The 22,337-nt window shown below is 32.9% G+C and overlaps 1 protein-coding gene across 3 annotated transcripts in view; it reads right to left on the bottom strand.

Moving 5' to 3' along the window:
• The window catches only part of nolo (ADAMTS-like no long nerve cord), a 2,006,971-nt gene that overhangs the window by 1,427,243 nt on the left and 557,391 nt on the right, over window positions 1-22,337 (bottom strand). The window lies entirely within an intron of this gene.

Below are 22,337 nucleotides of genomic sequence, written 5' to 3'. Positions count from 1 at the left end.
CTGATGATGACTATTTGTCATCATATGCAACAGATAGGCCAAATCCAGAGAACGGACAACAGACTTCGTCCAACAGTGGTCAAATAGGAACATCAGAAGAAAACTCTCAAACATTACAAATTCAAATATCTCCGATAATTATTGAAAAAAATGTTCGTCTTCATCAAATTCAAAAACATCCAGTGGATGCAGAAACGGAATCTCAACAGTCACTTTGTCAAACCCCAATGTCAGCAATTACAACTCCCGAACAGATTAGCCCTCACCCAAAAGCCAAGCAACGCAGTTCTAACGTTAGACGTAAAAAACGCAAATCTTTATTACTAACGGACACACCTGTCAAAGAAAAGTTAGAAAAGAAGCTAGGATTCGAGAAGAAAAGGTCAATAAAAAAATAAAAATAAATCAAACTAAGAGACAAGTTGTAAAAAAACTGTATTTAGAGAAAGCACATCTTCCAGTAACGAAAGTGTCAGTTACTAAGAAAGTTTCGATTTACCAGAAGATTTTGACGATGTAGAATCCAATCCACCTAAAGTTTCAAAAGGGGACTATGCTATTGCAAAAGTTTATGGCAAGACTAATGCAACCTGTATGCATTATGTGGTTCACATTGATGACAATTTGTTAAACGGCTATGATGTTAGTTTTATGAAATGCCATAACCAAACACGATATTTCTTAGAAGGCGACCCCGGTTTTGTTCCTATTGATGATATTATTTACAAACTGCCTCTGCCAATAAAAAGTAGCAGTGCCAGGTTTGCTAACATGATTTCTTTTAACATAGACTTTGATGAATTTGACTTTACTTTATATTAGTTCAATAAAGAGTTGTTAAGAAAATTTCTTATTTTCTTTACCCATTTTTTTTTTGGTACATCATACTGTCCAGTTAGCCCACTTCCATGTTCCAGTTAACCTACTAGGTAGGTTAACTGGTCAAAATTGCAGATTATTGCGAAAATCATCCCCCTATTCCTATAGATATTTATTAAACTTCAAAAACCGTATTAAATGGTTAGTCAAATAACAACGAAACACAGGATAAATATTGGCTTATTTTGAACCAGACACTAAGTAAATATAATTTTTTTTTTCAAAAGATGTCCAGTTAACCTCACTCTACCCTATATTTAAACATAGCCCCGAGCATTCCTCTGGGTAATAAATTTAAAAAAATAGACGCCCTTGTTTCCCGTTTTTTCTAACACCCGAGATGTTGTTGAGGCGTAAGTCATCGTAATCTTAAATTGTTTATTTTTTACCTCTTTTTTCTTATCGAAAAAGATCATCAAACTAACACTTTCTCGCTCGATCTACCTACACGCTTCATCTTAAAAGCCCGTCTAAATCTAATCTGTGAATCTGAAATTCTTAAAACGTCTTTCTCTCTGACTGTAATACTACTTTCGAGTTTATACACGCATATTAATTAGGGTTTGATTTGGTCTGAAATTTTAATCTCGGGCATAAAGAGAATATAGTCTACTGGAATTCACATTAACTCTTTTCGATGAGTGGTAATTAGTTTCTAATTTAAAATTACGAAGTCCCATTCGAACCCTGAAATATTTTATAAATTTACTTTAAGAATGCTTTGAATAACTGTTAATTATTGGTTTTTACTTTTACTTAACAATTAATGAATTCCATAGACTTACTATAAATTTTATTTGATATTTCTCGTCGACATTACATTGAATGTTGCCGTATAACTGTTTTCTAATACGATTGTTTAAAAAAATGCTTTACTCTTCATTACCTCATAATATGGAAATACATGACGTATTTGACTAAGTTTAGTTACTACTTGTACCGAAGAGAAATGATATTCCGTACAAAAAATTATGAGGCTGATTAGGTTTCATAGAATATTTGTTTATCTGTTTTTGATGAACTTTCTGATGGCGCATATATTTTAATGATCTCGATATCTTGCCCTATTCACGTAATAAATACTTTAATAATTCTCTTCATTGATTTGTTTCCAGCTTTTCTGGTTTCCTTTTAACCCTTTTTTTATCAATATTGATTCCCCTGCTTCTGCTCTCTTTTCTTTCTCTACTCAACTATAAATATGTATAAAATCTACTGTGTCTTTGCTACCTTGGCGTTTTTTTGTTTCGGTAAGAGCTGTAGTATCAGATTTTATTTGTTTTTTACTTCTGCTATCCCTTTCTTTAAAAATTAAAGAAGAACTCACCAAAATAAAAATCATTCCTACTGAAGATGCGAACAGGAAATGGCATATGTTAAAAGATGCTCTTATACGCACATGCGAGACAACAACAACACCTAAGCTGATCAAGAACAAAAATTAATGGATAACCGATGAGATTCTGGATCTCATGAAAGCAAGGAGATCCTATAAAACCACAAAAACATGTATAATATTATACACACAGAAATAAGGAGAAAGATTAGAGGTGCAAAGGAAAGATGGTATAGTGACAGATCTGAAGAGATTGAACAGTTGGTAGAGAAACATGATAATTTAAACCTTCATAAAAAAATTAGTGAAATAACAGGCACTAATATTAAAAACAAATCAAATCAAACATACTGCTGAATAAAAACGGTAAAATAATTATAGACGTCGGTGAAAGGCTTAAAAGATGGCAGGAACATATTCAAGAGCTATTTAAAGAAGAACGGACTGAGATAGTACTAGAGCAGGAAAAGTTCAAAAACGGAACAGACATAACAGAAGATGAGGTAATAGAGGCGATGAAGCGAACAAAGAATAACAAGGCAACAGGTCCTGACGAAATACCTGTAGACATAATACGGTTAATAGAAGAACAGCAAATTAGAATATTGGTTGACTTATTCAATACAATATACAGTACAGGAATCATTCCCAGAGATTGGCTGATGTCAACATTCATAACACTACCAAAAAAACCAAATGCAAAAGAATACAAAGACCACCGGATAATAAGTTTAATGAGTCATACGCTCAAAATATTTTAAAAAATTATACGCCGGAGAATACACAACAAACTTGAGCAGGACATAAGTGACACACAATTTGGATTTAAAAATGCACTGGGAACGAGGGAAGCCCTGTTCGCTGTGAATGTACTTATGCAAAGGTGTATGGATGTTAATCAGCCAGTATATATGTGTTTCTTTGATTATAACAAAGCCTTCGATAATGTCAGACATAACCGTCTTATCGAATTACTTGAAAAGAAAAACTTAGATATGAGAGTCATTAGGATCATTAGCACTATCTATTTGCTGTGGTAAAAGAGACCAACGTCTTTTCAAATGAAATACAGATTGAGAGGGGCGTCAGGCAGGGCTGTGTCCTGTCTCCTACTTTGTTCAATTTGTATTCAGAGGAAATAATCCAGGAAGCACTAGAAGAACTAACTATGGGAATAAAAGTAAATGGCCGACCAATCAATACTATACGCTTTGCCTAAGACACTATTTTATTAGCGGAATGTCTTGAGGATTTACAACAAATGGTTGACAGAGTGGTAGAAGTCAGTCAAAAAAACGGACTGTCCCTAAACACAAAAAAGACACAATTTATGGTAATTACAAAAGCCCAACAGCACCAAGAAAACATAACAATACATGGAGAACAAATTAAAAAAGTTGAAAAATATAAATATCTGGGTACAATAATTAACGAAAATAATAAGTACGCAGAAGAGATTAAAGCACGATTAAAGCAAGATGTTTCGGACAGATTATGGCCATACGGCATCGAGTTATGGGCCTACAGAAGGATATTAAGAATAAGTTGGGTGGAAAGAGTCACGTCCGAGCTTAGAGGTGTTGAGAAGAATGGGAAAAGATAAAGAGGTTTTAAATACAATTTAAGTTAGAAAACTGCAATATCTGGGATATGTTTTGAGGGGCGAGCGTTATAACTTGTTGCAATTAATAATGCAAGGAAGAATACAGGGTAGAAGGAGTCGCGGAAGAAGATGCATCTCCTGGTTAAACAATTTGAGAGCTTGGTTTAACTGCACTTCTGCTGACGTCTTTAGAGCAGCGGTACTTAAAGTGCGAATTACCATGATAGTTGCCAACCTTCTTAGAGGAGATGGTACATGAAGAAAAAGATCATTTCCTTTAACTAAATCTCCCATCCTTGGATATTTCATGTGTTTATATTTAAAGTCCTTGTTCGTTTGCTACGTCGTCTTTTTTTTTACAGGTGTAATGGAGCAGGACCTATGCATCATCTCCTGCCAGGTGGATCAGGATTTTCTGTTTTAGAGCGGTTACTCTCTTAGCCAAGAGTATGCAGTAGAAGGACATATAGTGACCCGTTTACCTTCTGAAACCTTATAGCCATTCAGTGTCGGAAGAAACAAGAGTTAGCCAAGAGAGGCTGACAGGAAAGATAAAAGACATTTCACTCAAGAAAGTTGAAAAAGTGTAAAACGTGAAGGCCCTTATGATCCACCAGGTGCGTTTAATGATATAAGCTCGCCAATTTTCAATGCTATTATTGAACCCCAAAGTAAGGAGAACCCTCCTTCATAGTACCTTCCTAGACCGGTTTATTCTACCGCTCAGTCAAATTCGTTACGTGATAGTGATTGAGTTTGTTTACATACAAGCGTATTTTTTCAAATTTATACACTGCAACATAACGTGTAATTGTTTTTTTACTTTTATCCAAGTAGAAGATTTCGAGGATGAACCGGACACAGATCCGGAAGATCAGTCAACGGATGAAAGAATTATTGACTCTGATACTGAAGAGAGTGGGACGGAGATAGAACCAGATTTACACGACAATTTAATTTACTTTGGGAAAGATAAAACCACCAAATGGATGAAAACACCGCGCCTGAAGAAGCAACGCAATGAGCCACATAACCTAGTTACACGACTCGTAGGAGTAATACATGAAACATGACTAAGTTACATATAGAATGTTGGAGTCAGATGTTTTCTGATAAAGTGGTACAAACAATAGTCAAGTTCACAAACCAGTACATTCATCTTGAAGTAAGGGATCGCTTTGACCGACAACGTGATGCAACTGACACGGAAATGACAGAACTCAAGGTCTTCGTAGGCCTTATATATCTAACAGGAACTTTGCACGCCAACAAAATGATGTTAGAGGATCTCTGGGGTACAGATGGACATGGCGTGGAAATATTTCGTCTGGTTATGAGTCTCAGAAAGTTCAAGTTTCTTATGAGATGCCTGCATTTCGATGACCACATCACAATACCTGAAAGGAAAGCTGTTGACAACATTGCGCAGACTCGTGAACTCTTCGACGATTTTGTTCATAATTGAAAACATAGCTATTCACTAGGACAGTGTGTGACTATCGACGAAAAACTATAGCCTTTTAGGGACGTTGCAGGTTCCAACAATATATCCCTTCAAAGCCATCCAAATACTGAGTAAAAATTTATGCTATGTGTGATGCAGTTACTTTTTATAGTTGTTATAGACTGGAAATATGTGCTGGAAAGCAACCAAAGGGACCCTATGAACAAAGTAATAAACCATCTGATGTCGTTAGAAGATTGGCATAACCTACTTACAGAACGGGTCGCAATATAACGGCAGATAATTGGTTTACAGATGTGCAACTTGTTACCGAAGTAAAAAGTAATAGACTGTCATATGTTGGCACAATAAAAAATTAAAAGGGAGGGAACTGCCAGTAGATCTGCTAAATGTAAAAGGGCGACCAGCATAGTCAACTATGGTTGGTTTTGGAGAACACTTCACTATTGTTTTCTACGTACCAGAAAAGAATCGAAATGTTCTTGTTATATCTTCTCAGCATTACGATGATTCCATCGATCAGATGTCAGGACAAGCTACGAAACCAGACATGCCCAAGTGATTTCAATCAGAAATGTACAGAAGAATTCTTCGGAAACTAGGCCATGAGTTAGCCTTACCACAATTGCAAAAAAGAAGTCTTAGGACACCAGGTATACCACGTTCTCTTTCTAAATCGCTTAGCAGATTTAGACCAACGGAAGAACCGATGAAGAAGGTGGACTAGTGGCTCCAGAAGATGTAGCTCAAACAAAGCGTCGTTGCTGTACTTTATGTTACACATCACGAAGGACCAGGTTGACCAAAACCATGTTCAAGAATTGTAAACGATATATTTGTGGCGAGCATACAACTCCAAGTGCACATCATGTCACTTAAGGTTATAAAAACAAGAAGACTCAAGTGACACATAAGTGACAGATCGCCACCGCAATGAACTGAAATAAAGATTTTTGTGGTTTGAAATAATTATAAGAAAATAATATATTTTATGTTTGCGTCATATAAGAAAGCAACACTTGTACTTTATCATTGTCTAATTTAGAGGAGGTATTTGTATCCAGCAATTTGGATATTTTGCGCCTAATTTTTCTGCACCTTATTTTTATTGTTTTTTATTGAACAGAGGGTAGATATTGTCTTATAATTTTAGTAACCTCTCAATATCTTTTGTAAACACTCTATGAATCGGATGAACCGTACGGTCTTGTTAAATAAGGACACTTTCGTTTGCGTCGTCTTCAAAAAATGCTTTTAGATTGAGACATTAATCCGGGACAATATGTTTAACATCTAATTTCTGTAGTTCTGTTTCTAGAATATTATGTGGAATTGTTGTGTCATATATTGGATACTATTAGTCGTTTACTAGGAGTAATTAATCTTCTTCCTTATATATTATTTGAAGACCCTAGAAGTAAAGGGGTATAAGTGACATTTTTGTAAATATTGAGATAACTGCTTCGCCGAACTGGAAATCTCTCATTCTTTTTGGAGGTAAAGAAATCTAAGCGATAAGTCTAACAGGTGCTGCGTTCTAGTAACAAGTTACTTAACCTCCAAGCCAAATAAGAGAAGGGCTTGGAAGAGAAGAGGTACAGGTGCACTTGTACCCCTGTTCCACTGTGTCTGTTAGTTTAGTTTGTTATCATTTTGGATGAGTACTAATATTATAGCTCCTCTAAAGCAATAATAATTTGTTGTTATAGTAATACTTTATTGTAAACTGCAGTGTTTTACGTTATTGTAAATTACAGTGTTTTTTAGAAGAGTTCGTTTTTTAAGCTTTAAAGGACATAGATGTACGTAACCTAAAAACTGAACGTAAGTTAAAAAAAGTCCTCTCAGGCGTGGCATGCCATAGGCTTAGAAAGGCCACATGGATAAAAGACGAAAGAAATCACTCACGAACAAAATTTCTGAAAGGCGAATTGAAATCATAAAAGAGCCTATTAATAAATTGCCTAGGTACACAAGCCACTACACTAGAAATAATACTCCGAAGAGAAGGAATGTTAATTTGAAAATATTGTACAAACTTTATCGTGATTTCTGTAAGGATGAAAAACCGTAAGAACCTGTAAAGGAAAGCTTTTACAGGAATATTTTTAATACTCAGTTCAACCTTAGTGTCAAAAGGCCAAGTACAGACACCTGTGACAAATTTCAGATAAAAATAAATCACGGTTTGGCAGAGAAAAAAATTTAGCTCAGAGAGAAAAAGACTTACACTTGCGTAAGGTGGAAGTCATAAGAACAGCAAAAGATGAGTGTCATGACCCAAAGGATGCTAGCAAAGCTGTGATCATCTTCGACTTGCAAAAAACTATGCCAACTCCTAATGTGTTAACTTCGCATATTATTTAAGGCAACTATGGACGTATAACTTAGGGGTCCATAATCTACAGACTAAAACGAACCATTTCTTTTTGTGACACGAAGGTCAGACGTAAAGTGGATGTCAGGAAATATCATCTTATCTCCTAAAATATATAAAAGCCTCCCCCCATCTGTGCTTCTATGGCACCCTCGCCCTTCCAGGCGAAAACGTCGATGACCATCTGCACAATCTCTATGAGGAAATTCCCTGTGTAGGTGTGTTAGTTGAAGTAGTACGAAAGGCTGTTTCAGACACCAATCCTGGACCCTACGTGTCAAGTTTAAACATTGACGAAATAATAGGGTAAACCAAAACCTATTAGGTTATCGCCCCCTCGGTATACGCCGCCCAAAAGCTATAAATCTAGCTTTCTCTAATGGAGTACGACCCGCTGAATTCCAGTTCTACCCATCCGATACTGGCTTCAACTTCGACTTTCTGAATATCATTTCCAACACATTGAGCACAACCAAGACGTTTAAAATATCTGACGTCGTGTTCAGTACACTGAGTGAAACAGGGGCTATATCGCAAAGGGTGATATCTCGTCCCTTAGTTCAGGCCCAGAGGACCACTTGGTGCTGCATCGGTTTTGTATTTAGTGACAATTGTGAAGGCCAAAACAAGAGTCATCTGACAGTCAAATTTTGGCTCTACATTGTAAGAAACACTAATATTCAAACAGTAGATCATCGCTTGTTTATAAGTGGCCATTCTTATAATGAGTCTATCGAACCAAAACTTTCGTTTAATAGAGTTAAAAAAGAAAAGAATTAAAAAGGACATGTATGTACCTCAACATTGGATGGAGCTGGTCACTTTCTACAACTACACTCTTTACAGTACAAATGAAAAATGTTTTACAAGAAAACAGCTGAAAGTAGCATAGAAGAGTTTAGTGAGCTGTCTATGAGACCCACTCGAGCTGGCAAAAATTCTGTCCTGCCAGATCTCTTGCCAGTACCGATTAAGGCCTCTCAATAAGCAAGCTTTATATTTAAATCTTCAACAGTTACTCAACTACGTGTCTACAATCTACCATGAGTTCTTAACAAATCTGCGACATGATGATCAACAAGCTGGAAAACTAGCAAACTCAGAAGAAAATAACGATTTGGATCAACATTACGACACTGATATTTACGAATAATAAGTCAACTATGTATTAGTGTTATGACGAAGAACAAATATGTACAAAAACTTTATGATCTATTTACATTTTTAACTTTATGTTGCATTTCTTAGAAGTAAAGGGGTACAAGTGCTACTTAGCAACCTAAAAATAGCTCCAAAATGAGTAAAGTCAAATAAATTATGAGTTTTTTTTGTAAAAAATAATAATAATGCCTGTAGTTACTAAACCTGAGAATAAAAACTACCATTAAATAAGCATGGCAATTACAGTGAAGGCTCAACTTTGAACGGCGTTTACTCAAAATTTACTTTTTGTCCCTTTTATACCCCTTTACTTCTAGGGTCCTCATTAGATTGTTTACTATAATTTTTTTTAATGAATATTAATAAATTTGTCAATTTATTTTTTTTAGATAAATAAATACAAATCCTATTCTCAGCTATACGTACAGATAACATTGTGTATTTTTAAGATACAACTGATCACAGTGATACTAGCTTTCTAATGATCAGAAAACAATACATCCTTTCTTAATTACTATTTAAATGGGAATAAGCCACAATTAAAAATTTAAAATACGTTTATTGACGTTTCAATTTCCACTTCGGAAATCGTTCTCAAAATACAAACATTAGTAAATTAAACAAATTTTGTTTTTTGTTACTTAGTGAAAAATTCTTCTAATAATTTAATTTTATCTGACTCATCTATATTGACAATTCAGACATACCTTATACATTTTAAAGTAGACGACTTTAAAATGATATTGCCAATATTGTTGAGTTGCGTTCCTGGGACGACTTTACTTATAAGATAGTTCATTCGATTACATGAAATCAACTTTAACTTGAGAATATCCGTCAGAAAAGATCATAACATGTAATTCGTCTTTAAAAAGACAAATACATGCCATGATGACAGTAAAATTCTCCTGTTAGTGATTCCATAGTAAATTATAAGGGAAAAACCAGGAAAAAACCTCATAATATTATCCCGACATGGTAAGTATTTGATCGTGCATTTAGTTTACCTTCAATAAACACCAAATTCCGATTTTATATGTTTGTAATAAAAAAAATGATGTATTCTCTATATGTTACTGACTTACCAATACTGGTATTTTACTTTTAATAACTTCCTCTTTCAATATGGGTAACCAGATCCTACTACATTCTGCCGAGGAATTCGCGACACAATTGGTCTCATTTAGCATAATTAGAGCCGCTTCTTTGATTTTTCTCGTTTTACCATCCGTTTTTTTTAGGACTATATTTGAATCATTCCATTGAACCCTATGTTCATTATCCCATGCGTGTTTACAGATTTGAGATCTATCAAATTCTCTATTTTTAATATAGGATTGATGTTCACTTATTCTAACATTTAATGGTCTTGATGTTTCACCTAAATAAAACTGATCGCATTCACAAGGTATTTTATAAATGCAATTCTTTGTCCTTTCTTGTTCATTGCTAGGTTTGGTTTTGGACAAAAACTTTATTTAATTTGTTTAATTTACTAATGTTTGTATTTTGAGAACGATTTCCGAAGTGGAAATTGAAACGTTAATAAACGTATTTAAACCTTTAATTGTGGCTTATTCCCATTTAAATAGTAAATAATTTAAAATGCCACAAGAAAATAGCTTCAGAACAATATTAACATCCTTTCTTGATGGAAAATTAAGAGTACTGGTTACTGATGAATACGTTTTTTTAGGTGTTGATAATGAAATACAGCTCATGTCTTGAGCTATGTAATTCTGAATAAATATTATCCATTTAAATAAACTTTGAAACTAGTCATTACATCTGAATGCAGTCCTGTATCAAAACTATAACAAGGCAATTAAGCCGGTGTAAAAACAAAAAAGATAAAAAATTCTTGTTTGTGGTCCCTCTTTCGTTGTGAAATGGAAATTTTTTTTTATTACTAATAATTATTGATGTACTATAATCTGACTTACAGAGCGTCTAATATATCTCCTACTCAGGAATTTTACCTACTCACTCTTGTAATTTTTCAGCGAGTATATTTAACTCAAAATTATTCAGAGTCAATATTTTCTTACTATACTGGTTAACTTTCAGGTCAGGAATTCCCAAATATGTTTCTCTGTGCCTGTTCCGTCTCCTTATAGATAGTTCATTTTGTTTTTCGATCTTATTTTATTATTTTAGATTCATATCGGTAATTCTTTAAGTTTGTGTAAATTAGTTTCTAGATATCTCTTAAAAGATTAAAATACATTCATTCTTACATATTTCTGGGGAATATTTGTCTATTATAATCCTTATCTTTAAAAAAGTAGGTATTTCAACATTTGCATTTAGTCGAACCCAGTGGTTATTGTTCGCTACGTATTTATGTGTTTCTGAGAAAGACAATATGAATGATTTGATGTAATTCACGTTTTTACCCAAGGTAAAATTTTATAGTTTTTAGAAACGACCTTCCCTCCACTAGAGACTTCTATTATGAATTTGTTGTAGCTTTAATGTATTTTTGTAGTTAGTAGCCAGCGAAACTTTAGTTATGTAAACACGTATAGTAAGCAATAAATAGTTGTATAAAAATGGTCGTCGTTTATTATTTTAATTTGATAAAATAATCTTTTATAGCAACTATATCTCACGGTAAACTAATCGTTGGTCAATTCAGTGCCTATTCTTTTCAATACTTCTTTATTGATAACAGTCTTAAGTCCCGTAACCATACTTAGTAACCTGGAAAGGATCCACATCTCGAAAGGTAGCCTAATAGACAATTAAAAATTGTGCAACACTGCCGTCTCTTTCTAAAACTTTCTTTTATGGTCACAATATGTTTAACTACACGATACTTCTGCTAATCGAATTGTAGTATACTGAATAAAACACCACAAAAGTTCCTAGGAACCTTACACTTTATATGACATAATATTAAAGAATAACTAAAAACATTGTCTCTATTGTTTATTTATGTAAATTTTTGTAATACATATATTATTTTTGTATTACTACTGCACACAGAGTGCACCAAATATTTTACTTCGCTATATACTCAATGCAATAAATCGTCTAATAATCTGATAAATTTGGAATATATAGAGAAAAACCATAAAAATTGATATTTTGTATATTTTATGTGTTTGCTTTTATGGCCGTTGTTGAATAAGTGATTGGAAAGTTTTGCGTTTTGTTGTCATTGTAATTAATTTTACCTCGCGTGCAAAAATATTCTTGTTTATAGTGGAATAATATTTGTGATAAATATTACAAAATTTAGCTCTCAATTATTAGGGAAACAAGGCTTGATTTAACGATCAGAAGTTTTTGTTTAGAATTGAAAATATTTACATGAGTTAAAATATTTAACAGCTCTTAGTGAGTTAATGAGACAGCTCTTAATTTGACATAGTAGTATAAATAGTGGTGGTATTGTATGTTTAGCAATTTAAAACCAAATTACCAACATAAACAAAGAATAATTTTGTTTTGTTTCTGATTTAAGTCACTTTATTATTTTTATTAGCTTTCTCTTAATATTATTTTGTTTGAAAAACAAAGATTATAATAAAAAGCTAATGTAGGTAATGAAATTAGGACATTATTACGGTACAGTGACTAATCCGCACTGCATGTCAGTCGGAATTTAATCACGTGACCTCTTGATGTGACTATATTCTGTTAGGAGACCTACACTAATTCGCAGATTATTCCTATTTGTATCCAGAAGATCTTTGGATGGATCTCTTCTTCGAAGCTTCATATATAAAAGCCTCAAATGTTTAACCCTCCAGCGGGCGTACACGTGTCTCTTGTAAAAATCCAATAGAAACCGTCGGCAATCTGACGATATCGTCGCGTCTATTTGTCCAATAGAGATCTGTCGTTCGAATAGTTAATTAATTAATAGTTGTTCTTGCAGCGGGGTTTCACAAGAATTCTTAGAAATACGAAAATGTGACGATTTTGTTTATATAATATAATGCGTGTCTTTTAGTGTATTTTATTCATTAATTATTTTACTATATAAAAAGTCATAATTCAAAATTAAAGTCAAATTAACTTTAGTTTTATTTTATTTTATGTTAAACACGAGAGAATATCATGTATGAATTTAGTTGCATTGATATATTATTTGTTTGTTAATTTATTTTTATTTTTGCACAGCTAGCAAAAAGTTTTTGAACGAGGCTGAGGTATATAAAATTGTTAATCTAGACCCAGAAACAGACAATAGAACATTGGGATGAATTTGAGATAGATGAAGAATAAAAAATATACCAAGATGGCCACAACTTTTAAATCTGAAAAAGAACAGAATGGCCACGACAGAGATAGTAACTTTGAGGATAATATTGGACCAAGTACAACAACTGCTTTAGAGTATTTTCAAGGTAAAGATAAAAAACTGCATAGGATTAGAGGCGTCTCTCGTAGTAATCAAAAATTAAAAAAATATATAAAAATACTTCCAGCACCAAAGGCAATCCCTTCAAAAATGACCTCAAAACTATCAGCTTTTAAAAATATTATGAATTCTGATAAATTAGACAACATCGTGTAATTCACTAATTTTAATATTGATAGTAAAAAAGAATCTGTTCAATATTAAAAAGAACGAAATGTAAAACATACTTTAAAAAGTGAAATAATGGCGTTATAGACTACAAACCCATGGGATATTTTTAAGAGGTCATTTGACTCAGCGTGAATCACATATAAATCAATACTACAATATGTAATAACTTTAGAAACTATGCCGTCAATTTTTATTGGTACAACTGGCTATACAGGTAAGGTCAACTTATCATTCAATAAGGGGGGGCAATTGGGTCAAACATATTTATACGGCATTTATAAGTTGCGACCTAATGCCTTACAAAAATATTGATACCGGTAGCAGGGATATTCTTTGACATTCAGAAAATGTTGACCCCTTTTTTGGTAATTTAATACAGTACGGCATTTATAGACATAGTTTCGAATGGTTATTTCGATTACTGTTTTTGTAGTACCGTACATGTCGGTTTGTACAGGGGTGAGAACTAGTACAAATGAGGTGATTTGAGCCAAAACTCACTGAAAACAATAACATTTTTGTACATTTTTCACGATACCGGTGTTTCTGAGAGGAGAATTAATTTTTCTTTGATAAGTGAAATTTTACGATTAAAAATTTCTGTACGGCAATGATATATTTTGTTAAGATTGATATCAATTATGAACAAAAATGGATCTAAATGGCTTTAAGAGTATTATAGTCCAGGGTCTGAAGCCACTCCAGTAGGGAAAACATTTCTGATTTGGTTTCTTTACTGATTTTTGTTCTAAACTGTCCCCTTGAAAAAATTAGAAGGTTGCCAGAAGGCTGTGTCGAAGGACAGCTCAAAAATGTTGCATGGGCTATTACTGGAAAAGCTCCTAGTCACTAAAAATACTAACTATACTAACGAACTTTAACTTTAAACATCTAATGGAAATAGTTATAAAAATCCTCGTAGATGTAATGAGTTATAAATTTTTTTATTTTTGTTTCGTTCAATGAATTTTGATGAAAAAACCACGAAATATGACAAACTTGCACTAATTAAAAAAATATTGGGCGCATTTGTTAGTAACTGTAAAAATTCCTATCATTTTAGTGAATTTGTTGCAATAGACGAAAAATAAGAGAGATTCAGAGGATATTGGAGTTTCATCCAGTATTTACCAAATACACCAGCAAAATACAATATCAAGCTGTTTATTTTGGTCGATGCACAAACTTACTGTTAGAAATTTAGAGGTTTACTGTGGATGAAAACCTAGGGGCCTTATCCTGTATCAAACTCCTCCAGTAATATTGTTGATAAGCTTATTAATTATATAAAAGGTTTAAATTACAACTTGACAACCGATAATTGGTATACCTTGATATACCTGTTATCCTTTAGCTATTTCCCTTTTGAAAAATAAAATAACTATAATTGACACTCTGAAAAAACAACAAAAGGGAAATACCTGTTGAATTTTTACTCCAAAAAGAAACAGAAGTGGAGACGTTACTCTTTGGATTCCAGAAAAACGTCACTTTGGTTTCATTTGTTTCAAAAAAAAACTTCGGTAACACTTTTATTAATCTGCATGGTACTGTCACCGTAGACTTCGAAACTAAAAAACCAGAAATTATTAAAATGCCACAAAAAGGCGGTGTGGATAGTATTGACCAAATGTGTGAATCATATTCTGTAAAAAGAGTAACAAGAAGATAGCCAAGAATTTTATTTTTTACCTTATGGATATGACGGGTATTTATGCGCAGGTATTTTCTGTGCCAATAAATCAAATCCCAGTTTATGTCGCCGAATTTTTCTAAAGAATTTAAGTTTGATTTTATCGAAACTACATCGTTTAGAAAAAGTGAGATATTTTTCATGATATTGAAGGTTTTCTAATGAAATATAAATCATGTGTAGAACCTACTGGAACAGAACTGCAAAGATCTAGAAAACTAGATGGGCAATGTAGAATATTTGTATGCAAAATGCATTCAGAAACCACAATTACCTGCGTCAAATATCAGTACAATAATCGACACCTATCAGAACAAATCGAGTGAACATGGTACATCGTGGGTACATGGTTATATTAGCATTGTTTATGCACTTTTATGTAAATAATTTAATGAACAACAAACTATTTTTGTAAATTGTGGTTGCTATTTTGTTAAAACTCTCCAAATCTGGTAATGCACTGTACAAAAACAAAGCGCATCTGGTTATGAAACAGTTAAGTAATCAGCACGCCTGCTGTAGGGTTGTAGGATCCGTTTGTTCGTACCAGTGGTTACACTTCTACATGTTCTACCCAGTCTGTTTATGTTCTTTTGGATGTACTTGAATGTCTAGGTCCACGTTTTCGTTTCCTTTAGTACCAATATATCCAGACAATCAAAGTAAAGTTATTTATTTTTCAATGCAAATCAGATTATAAAGACAGTTCCAAACTAACTTGGAGTCAATTCGATTTGATCTTAATGTCTTTAACACAGTCTGGTTATCCGATATGATTTTTATGGATCGCTCCCTGCAGATCCTCTTTATTAGTTCCTGTAGGTATATCTCTAGCATACATTTCTAGTTGGAAATAGTGGTGTTCTAGGTGTTCACTAAGATTTAACCTTAGTTTTTCTTGGTATACTTTTGCCTCTTTCATCGGTTTTAGGGTAGTGGCGAATACACGGGTAATATAGAAATTTTTCCCCAGGATGGTCCAAAATTAAAGAAAACTTCTTAATATTTATGTCTTTTATGTAGTTTGGGTTTATGTATTTTTTAGTTCTTTTAGTTTGGTGTTTCATTATAAGTTCCCTCTCTCCCCAAGTTGGAAGTTGCCCCCCCTCCAAGAACAAATGTCACTTATTTAGAGTTGTCAGTATACCATAATTTATTTGCCTTTATGAGATTTATTCGACTTCTATTCGTCCCTTCCTGGAAAGGACGTTAAAGAAAGTACAATAAAAATGATATTTAAATCAAAATTAACTAGCAAAATGTAGCCTAGTAAAACAATTCAAGTAATAAGTAATGATATTTTCTTTGTACAGCTGACACTGTCGAAAATAAACCTCTTATAATCTCTCAAAACCGATAAAACTTTTGTCCAAGAATAACTATATAGCGAATAATACAAATCCCAAAGAAAAGTCACTAATGGCATGGAATCGCACAGAAAAACTAAAAATAACAAAAAAATATTAACAACAAAATTCGATCCACAAGTTAACAAGAAATTTTTTGTGAAAGATGAAAGAGTTCCGAAAAATAAAACAACTATGGTTAACTTTCAAACTAGAATTTCTCAACCAAACAAACAAGTAGGTTTTTGATATGATATGGAATTACCAACCACTTATAGTTAAAAAACTTTTATATTGACAACAATAAAATAATATACTACATAGCAAAATAAAGAACCACATTTTAGTGGCTTTTAAGTTTCTGTACTCATATATTACGAAAACCTATGCAAAAAAACAGATTATTTCTTCTAGATTGTCAGACATTTGTATACACTCAAACTATAAAAATTTTTCAAAACACTGAAAACTTCCACATCCACAAAATTTAATATAAATTCTTATCACTATAGCTGTTTCGGCAGAGTGCCTTTCTCAAGTAATCTATTTTTGGTATGTGTTTACACTTTATAGTCTTTAATTGAATTAGTTGAGGAGAAGAGAACTGTCTCAAGGTCATTCAAAATTATGTCTGTATTTTTTAAATTGTTTAGTTCCAAAGATTCTAATAAAGATAGCTTAAGGCCTTTATTTTGGATGCGAAGAATTTGAAATTTGTTATTAAACGAATGATTATGGTCTAGACCAGTGATGCTCAGACTTATACTGCATGGGATCTACCACATAAACTGCAAAATTTTGACACTAATGGCATTTCATAGGTTAATTAAGTTATTTCCGCAATTGTTTGTGTTTTCTGCGTGATTCTTTTAATTTTTAGATTTTTATTCCGCTTTTATATAGAAACAGTTGTTTTTAGAACTCTTTAGCGACGTATTAGTCTAATATAATATTTTTGGATGACCGTCGAAGGCCGATATGATCAACCAAAAAAGAAGATGTATTTGTTAACTTTTCTAGTGACTTTCTTGGGTGTGAATCTGTCTTTTTAGTTTACTCATCCTGGTTTAAAAACAAAGCATAATAAAAAAACAATTTTAAAAATAAAAAACTTTATTGCACATTTCTAGTTGATAAAAAGTTGTAACTACAGAGAGTTGTAATTAAAGTCATGTTTTTCATAATAATTTTATTTGGATATTGATTCATGGCACTGCATATCATCCACAAGTATTTCATATGATGGTACGTAATTATTGAGGGCCAAACGCAAGTATGAAGAGAGATGTTCGTCAGTTAGCCGATTATGATATTTTGATTTCACTATCTTCATTTGGGAAAATGCAGACTCACACAAGTATGTTGATCCAAATAATGCTGTGAGCTGCAGAGCTACTTGTTTCAAAATTTTGTATCGGTCGCTCTGGATTTAAGGTGTATATCCGAAATTATTTTCAGTACCTCATTTTGGACGGAAATAATCTCCATATTGAACGTAACGGATGTTTCAGTGGCTATTTTTTCTACGTCTTGACAAGAAAATGGATTAGACATGAATATTACAATAGCTGTCAGTTTTTTAAAATTAGCGAAGCGTCTTTCAAACTCGCTGTGAAGTGCTTGCAGCTCCGTCTCGTAATAAATGGAAAGTTGTTTAAATCCTTTCTGCTAATTTGTTTAATTAATAATTTCAATTTGTTGACAAAAGAATGTATTGCGCTCATCATATCGATAATTGTTTTATTTTTACTTTGTAGTTCAAAATTAAGGAGGTTTAAATCATTTGTTAAATCTGTTAGGAAAGCCAGATCACTGAGCCATTTTTCGTTTTGAAGTAGATTAGTGTCGTCCCCTCGTTCTTCTAAAAAAGAAATTATTTGGGGAAGTAGCTTCTGGAACCTATCTAAAAATTTTCCACGGCTCAACCACCTCACATCTGCATGCAGAAGTAAATCAGTGTGTTCAGCAAAGTCGCTAGTTTCCAATTGCGCTTTAAAAAGACTTCGTTGCAAGCTTCGCGCACTGATTGAATTCACAATTTTTGTTGTCATTTTCATGATGTCGTCCATATTTAAAATTTTGGAACACAAAACTTGCTGGTAAATGATGTAATAAAATGAAAAAACGATGGAACTTCATCGTAAGTTCGACATAATGCAACAAATCAATTGTTAACGTCAGTCATGGATGGTGCACCATCTGTTGTAATACACACGAGTTTGTAAATCGGTAGCTCGTATTGTTTCACAAAATTTATAAAAACGTTGTATATATCTTCTCCGCAAGTTTTTTCTTTCAGAGGCAGCATTTTTAACAATTCTTCTTTAGCCAACATGTCAGAAAATACCATCCGAATGAAAATACACAACTGGGCGGTATCAGTCATATCGGTTGATACATAGCATCATAATTATTTCGATCATGCACATGTGGTGTCAGGACAGTGACCGTATTTTCTCAATGAATCGGGATCGACTTCAAAAACTTTGGCGATCGACCGGTCGATCGCGATCTACCTTTTGAGCACCGCTGGTCTAGACGGTAAAGTGCGTATGTAGAATCTGTTTTTCTATTATTGAAACCCTTTTTATATTCTGCTGTTCGAAATTCTATCAGTTTGACCGATATAAGTTTTTGGGGAATCGCCACATGTAAGTTTGTATACACCCCTGTGTAAGTACTTTTTCTTTTAGCTATTGTTATTTTAAATATATATGCGTGGCTAAGTTGCTGTTTGTTCTAAAAGCTAGTGTAATCCCTTTTTTTTATCTGTTTGGCTATTTATACTGATATCTCGCCTGTACGTGTAATCTAGCAGGAGGTACTGAGTGTTCTCTCTTCTCTCTGGTGGTGAAAATACTAATTTCAGGGCTTTCTTATTTTTTATTTAAATTTTTATTTATTGTTAATACGTTGTACCCATTGTTTACTGCTATTTATTTAATGATGTTTAATTATATCTCAAAGTTATTTTTTGACAATGGAATTTCTATTAATCTATGTAACATACTATGGTAGGCTGCCATCTTATGTTATGTAGGATGGGATGATTAATTGTGTATAGTCGTGTTAGTATGGTTAGGTTTATGATATACGGAGAACTCATGTTTGTTTTTAAGTATAATAATTTTTAAAAATAGGGAATTTATTAATTGATTCTGTTTTGTTTTTTATGTAAATTCAATGTGACTATGGAGTGAATTATTATACGATACAAATTGGTCAAGTTGCCTGTTAGTTCCTGTAAAACATACCAGTATACTTCAGGAACAGGTAATCTAAGGTCACGAATATAGTATATCGTTGTTCCTATTGCTATTCATTCTTCTCTATAGAAAAACAGACCCCCATAAGTTCCCTTATTTAAAAAGGTATATAATGCCATGTAATTGCCCCCACTAAATGTATTTTCTAACAATCATGTCATCCCATACATTAGGTACTACATTTATGTCATTTATATTAGACCTCGTCTAATGAATACAATTACGAATTGCACATTAAATTTAGTGTTTCATGTGCTTTGGTCATTAAGGTGCTAAACATTATTTCTTTAGGCAGTTGAGTCGATTAATTTAATCTTTAAAGCTCGAATAGCTAAAACCAAGAGATAGATTAAAATGGGGTAGTTAAAGAATAATGTAACTGGTTTTTTATCTAATGTATATTCCATCATTATTTCAGGATAAAAGAACTAAGTAATAGCAAATAATATTTTTCAAGCATGTCTGCTGATTTATAAATATTCTACTCTAGCTGTATATATGCAAAGAAATATATACTGGACTATACGATACCAGGGCAGGAGATACCAAGATTTATAAAATAACCAAACATAGAGCATAGAAAGCAAAAGATTTTTATCAGATTAGATGTATCAGAGGTGAAAATAATAAAATACTAATTCACGAAAATGATCTCAAAAATAGATGGAAAAAGTACTTTGACAAGTTATTAAATGAAGAGTTTGACAGATATCTAGTTGATTAAACGAAGACAGTAACAGCAATGGTGCCCGAAATAAGAAACGAAAAAGTGACTTAAACAATACAAAAAATTAAGTAAACTAAAGCAGTTGGAACAGATGATATTTCTGGGGAAGTGTGAAAAGTATTAGAAGAGACAGTGAAACATTTTTTAACAGGTCTATTTAATAGAATTATGGAAGTTGGACAAATTCCAGATGAATAGAGAAGCAGTGTAAGAGTACCCGTCTACAAAAGCAAGGGAGATGTACAACAATGTACAAACTACAGGCCATAAAACTACTTCGTCACATTATGAAAATATGGGAGAGAGTAATTAACAGACGGATACGTGAAGAAACCGAACTATCTGATAACCAGTTTGGCTTTTTCAGTGGCAAATTTCATTATAAGGCAGTTGATGGAAACATACAGGAATAAAGAAACAAACCTGTTACGGTTCTGTAACGATAAAATTTTTAAATAAAATATAATATTAATAAAAAGAAAATAAAGCACGCCGCTGTTCAAATGTTAATAAAGGAATTATTTCTGTGGTCATATCAAGGGGTCTTTTTCTAAAGTGTAAGAATAGTTATCTATTGCATATGATACGAATTAAAGCGAGATGGACATGTCTCGCCCAAATATCAGAACTAGTTTTGCAGCCTATACAAAAATATGGATGGGTTCGTCCAAGGTTACTTAATAGCAAGAAATGAAAAACAAAAAGACATTCGAGAGAAGACTGGGAAAGTGAAATGTTGTCATGTTGATGAAATGGATTATGCCGCAATTCCGGCAGTTAAAAATTACTTCTAATAATCGTTAATGTTAGTTCTAGTGTAACGAACTTAGTATGTACGTTCTGTGTAAAAAGTTAAAGTGCTGAAGGTGAAATGGTAGATGGTTTTACAACAACTTTTGGAAAAGCAAGGTAAATTTTACCCAATATAAAATGCAGCATAGGGCATAGCTGAAATCTAGGCCAACGAATAATTCGACACCTAATAAGAGTCCGAAAAACATCAATAAGTAGACTATTGTGCTTTCTTTTTCTTTAAAAAACCTAGGTTTCGGTAACGCGCTAAGGCCTTTAAGAAAATAAAAAATGTACGATATGACTGAACAAATTTCTCATTAATCCGCAGTTTTTAGTAGTTTTATTCAATCATTTTTGCAATAAATCGTTTATACAGATTAGATTTTACTAAGTTCTAATATTGCATTTAAAAATAGTATTCAGTAAATAAGTTAGTATTAACATTAAAATTCAACTATAATTAACCTAACTAAAACCTTTAAGGTTTAAGGATAGGATAGAATTGTCCAGTCCTATCGTATAAATAGGTTGGTACCAATCCTTAGGGTATATAAATGTTTATTTCTTTAAGTAGGTATTTAATGATTAAAATACATTATGTCATTTTACCTAATCTACACAAGAATTTGTTATATTATTTTATATTAAACCGACTTTCATAATTTATTGCATTTTATTTCTAGACATAGTTTGTTGTTGGATTTACAGGTTGTTATATTAGAATATAAAAATTTATATTCAATAATACAGGGTTTCTCAGGGTACCTAGTGATTCGTTAACATTATCAGTTGGTCGTAATTACTGAAACTCTGGGTGGTCCACTCAATCGAAGGGTCTTCAAGCGAAGAAGTAAAAATCGCAAGGAACTGTGGGACAGTGAAGTTTTTCTCTGGGTTTAGAATTATACTAATCACCTGGGTTGGCTTGGTATCACTGTTCTCCCACATTTTTATGGTTCTTCGACCGCGGATCCTCAATTTTAGGGCACAAAGAGCCACGGATCTGTTGTTCCTTTAATCTGAGCACATTAATGTTAATATAAAAATTAATAAAACGAAAAGCAAAGAAAGTAAAAAGTATATGACCGAAGAAACCAACAGCAGACAGTCTAGAAAAATGGTAAAAGAGCTAATATGGCAACAGAA

This window comes from Diabrotica undecimpunctata, chromosome 6, assembly GCF_040954645.1.
Source record: "Diabrotica undecimpunctata isolate CICGRU chromosome 6, icDiaUnde3, whole genome shotgun sequence".
NCBI classification, from domain to species: domain Eukaryota; kingdom Metazoa; phylum Arthropoda; class Insecta; order Coleoptera; family Chrysomelidae; genus Diabrotica; species Diabrotica undecimpunctata.
This window is presented reverse-complemented; position numbering and strand designations above follow the sequence as displayed.